The following is a 4611-nucleotide window of genomic DNA, read 5'->3' as shown; positions in this document are numbered from 1 at the left end:
TGGAATGCCAAGCCACTAAGCCAGCTCGTCAAGCAGGTTGGTGACACACACCCAGGGAAGGAGAATTCTGTTTTGTCCAAAGGCGATCACGGGACCAGAGGTGTGAGCTGCTCGCTGTCTCTACGCGAACAGTCTCAACAGCCATTTGGCTTCGTTTCTACACTCACCAGACACTAGAGCTCTCATTTTCCCTCCCAGCAATTAATAGAGGAGGCAGCTAGAGCTGTTTCAGGGAACATGAGGAGCCACTCAAAGTGGCCAAATTGTTAGCAGTCAACAATTTGCTTGGAAATACAGCATAGCAATAAGGCTTCATTCCAGGGCAGCCGCGCTTCTAACGCAAAGGCAGTAGGTGTTGTGTGCGTGTGTGTTTTTTCTCTTGAGAAAGTAAATTAGTTAATACCAACGAAGTCGTTAGAACAGGGTCTGGAATGAAGCTCTGCACAGTCGTTACATATTGTGTTTATTATGTGCCAGAGTTTGCCCCTGCCTTCAGGGTCACTGGGGCCAGTGAACACCCAGGAAACAGGTGCTGTCCTCAGGTTAGCCCTTGCACTAACTTCACCAATGATGATTTTCCTTAGTCTCATCACGTGTTGTAAAAGGCACAGGTTTTAGAGAGACAAGCCCATGTTTGGATTCTGGTTCCCCTTTATATTAACTTTGACAAAGCCCCAGCTCTCTCCAACCAACCCTGATATCTCCCATTTGGGCCTCCCACACTGTTGGAAGTGGAGTCCATCGCCCCTCAGGCTCTGGGCCAGATGCCTCGTCCGCCAACACTACGTGCCAAGAAAGCCGTGCGTGGCACTGATTCCACCTTCCCAAGGCCCTGCATCTTTGACCACTGTGCCCAGAGACCCTGATCTCCTGGAGGGGGGACTCTTTCCAAGTGTAACACTGATGCAGGGGTGAGACCCACCCCTGAACTGAGCTTCAGACAACCCACTCACACACACACTGTTGAGACAGGTCAGGGGAGACTCACGGGGAACACCATCCTGCAAAACACTGAGGTCACTCACCGATTTTTCTTTTTTCGAAAGTTTCTCTCCAGACGCCTTGCGCTCAGTCCACCTGTTGGCCCGTCCCTCAAGGGCCCCCACTGGCTTCTCACTCCTCTTTTGCTGCTGCACTTCCCTCCTCCTGTCTGCACTAGAAAACACACGAACTCCAAGTCCTTCTCCCCGGAGTTGTATCCAAGTCATTTGGGCGCTCAGCAAGCAAAATGGCCTTTTATTAAATGGCATTCACCTTTGCGAGAAGACAGCCAAGGATATAAATGACAAAGTTCTTTATTCTGTTGCTTGAGTGGCTTTTGTTTGTGTTTCTCTCCCAAGATGAATCTCACACAAATCCTTGGGTGCAAAGAACTCTTCTGGGAGGTGAGACCCAGGAGCAGGAAAGAAGGAGGAAGGAAGGTGAGACTGGGAAAAACTCATAAAATGTGTACAGCGCGGGGATATCTATGTGTTCGGCAGAGGCTGACCTCTGCAGGAATCTCCGTGAAGCATTGCCAGTCAGAATTGTCTGTTTAAAACTCAAGAGGCTGGAGGATATGCGTTCCTGTCCCCCATCATTTGAGTTGCCCAGAAAGTAGTTACCCCCCACATGTCCAGACTACTTATGAGCTAAATGGGATGCCACTTCTACAAAGAAAGCTCAGAAGCAGAGGCAAAGAGACCCAAGGGACGCATGCTTGGAACTGTCCACCTGCTGTGGCTGAGCGTGGAGGTGGCCAGGTCCGTGTGGAACAAGACGCTGGTGGCATCTTCTGCATAGTGGAGCAGTGCAATAGCTCAGTGGCTCTTCCTCCCCTCTCCCCTGCCCGTCCCCTGACCCTTCATACGGTTGGCTCATCATGAGATGCTGAGCACGCCTGGACTCCAGCCAGGTCTATCTCTTATCCTGGGATTCCACTTCCCTACCTACAAAACATGGTGCAGTGCATGTGGGTGCCCCGTGCTGACACCAGGAACAATGATGGATGAGCTGGAGGCTGTCTTCAGCCCTCAGGGAGAAGAGGAAGGGCCAAGGAGGAACTCTGTGCCTGTGTGGCCTGGGGGTGGTCAGTGGCCAGGAGGAGCCAACGGCCAGCCTCTTGTGCTGCTGTGACTGTACAATCCCTGGGATGAGAGGTGAGGTAGGCAGGGAGGATGTGGAGGAGCTACCCCCTGGGGGGTCTTTGTCACCAGCAACTGGCTGAGCCAGCTCTGGGGCAGAGCGTCCATGAGCCCCGTTTTCTGGCCACTGAGGGGTAGAGGTGGAGGTAAGGGCCAGGCCAGGGAGCTGCTCAGCTTGAGGAAGTAGGAGCACAGGAGTGGGCCTAATCCAGACACAGGCGGATTTGGGGCCAGACCCTTCTGGATGGCCCAAGGAGCACAGAAGCATAGACAGTTCTGCTTCTGAGGCAGCCAGGAAGTTGGTGAGGACCGTGGTTGGGGCAAGGGGGATCAGTGTGAGGCCTTCCTACTGTGTGCAGACCCTGTACTGGGTCAGTGAGGGAGCTTCAGTGTGGGCAGGTGTTCCTTGCCACCTTAGGGCATCAGCTCACACAACGCCAGGCAGGCCTTGCTGTGAGCATCATCCTGATCTGACAGATGAAGAATCTGCAGCCCAGAGAGGTCATGTGACTTGCTTAGGTGACACTGTGCATAACTGGGGACATGGGTCCTGGGACTCAGACAGTCTGGGTCCAGGGTGGGTTCCTGACCATGCACAACCCTGCTTCTTTCTTGGGCTTGCACTGCTGTATGACGACCTTGTGGGACCTCAGCTCATCCTGCTTCCATGTGAGCCCTGCTTCCAGACATAGTCAGTAATGGGCAGAGTCAGCACTTACTGCCCCAAAGCTCAGAATTCCTGTTTAGGGCTCAAGAATGGCCTGGATCCCTAGGGTCTCAGCCCCAGATGCTTAGGACATGGCTCAGTTTTCTCTGTGTTTGTTTTTTTTTTTTTTTAATCAGAGAACTATTTCTCCAGCCCAATACTGCTCACATCTTCCTGCTTGTTCTGTTTTTGATCATGGGCTCCGCATGTTTTCCTCATATCCCCTCAACTCCCAACTTTAATTAGAGAGCACAATTGACTCACAGCCTCGTTCCTGGCATCGACTCCCCTGGCACTCCCTGCGCTTGTGTCTCGGCTCTTTCCAGAGAGAATGACCCGAGGATATGAGGGATGGCTTAGAGCTCAGGTAATCAGTGGGATGGACCTCTGAGGACAGGAGAGGATGATGCCACCCCCAGAACCACAAAAGCTGCACAAGAGACGACGTCTGACCCTGGAGAAAGCTCTTCCCAACTGCTCCGAAGCAGGCAAGGCTCAGAACAGGATGTGATGAGAACACTAAATTCCAGTGGAAATGACAGAAGGATGTCGATAAACGGTAGATATTTGTCCCAATTGAGGCCTAACGCAGAAGCTTGACACAAATGGCGCCTTAGCGACTTGCACAAAATAAAATGGAATGAAATCTTGAAAGCAAAGGAAAAATACGTAAAACATACTCAGTTCCGTGACTTAGGTTGCCGTGCATTTTCTACAAGGTTGGATGTAGGTTTTGTGAGCAGGAGTCACCAGGGGGTTGGGTTGAACACAGGAAGTGATTCTCCCTTGAAAATCTTACTAGAAAAATCTCCTGGGGAAATCTCACCACAAAGCCCACTTGCCAGTCCGGCCACGATTGGCAGGCATTTGCTGGTGACTGAGGTGGATAAAGAATCTGCCTGCCAGTGTAGGAGATGTGGGTTCAGTCCCTGGGTTGGTAAGATCCCCTGGAGAAGTAAATGGCAATCCACTCCAGTATTCTTGCCTGGGAAATCCTACGGACAGAGGAGCCTGGAGGGCTACAGTCCCTGGGGTCGCAAAAGAGTCAGACACGACTTAGCCACAAACAACAACAACAAAAAGGAGGATGGGACTGAGGGCTCTTTCAGGAGCGAGACCACTACTGTGACATCAATAGAAGTCAGGAAAACAGAAAAGTTGAGTGGAGGAGTCACTGACTTTCCCACAGGTTAGTAACCCAAACGAAGCTATTTTTTGTCATGTTGCTGCTTCGTTACCATCATTGTTCCCATGAATTTTTGTGACCATCCTGTGTAAACAGATTTTGTATATAGCTTTCTCCTCAAATGGCCTTCTCCGTGTTAGCCTTTTGTCAAACTTACTGTTATTAATTGTACTCTAGCCTATCAAATGTTTGTGTCTCCTGATTCGGTGTGTTCGTCTTTGAACATTTGGGTTATTTCTAATTTTTCACTATTAAAGGTATATTTTGTGCATTGGGCTGTTTTCCATCTTTGAGATTATTTCTTTGCAAAAGATCCCCAGTACAGTTCACATGGCAAAGAACACAGTCATTTTGAAAGCTTTTGTTGAAAATGACCAACTGACCTTCTCAAGGAGGCTCTTTTTAGTTAGTTACCATCCCTGGGCTCCAAAATCACTACAGATGGTGATTGCAGCCATGAAATTAAAAGACGCTTACTCCTTGGAAGGAAAGTTATGACCAACCTAGATAGCATATTCAAAAGCAGAGACATTACTTTGCCAACAAAGGTCCATCTAGTCAAGGCTATGGTTTTTCCTGTGGTCATGTATGGATGT

The sequence above is a fragment of the Bison bison genome, unplaced genomic scaffold (assembly GCF_000754665.1).
Source record: "Bison bison bison isolate TAMUID 2011002044 unplaced genomic scaffold, Bison_UMD1.0 scf7180017864341, whole genome shotgun sequence".
NCBI lineage: Eukaryota > Metazoa > Chordata > Mammalia > Artiodactyla > Bovidae > Bison > Bison bison.
This window is presented reverse-complemented; position numbering follows the sequence as displayed.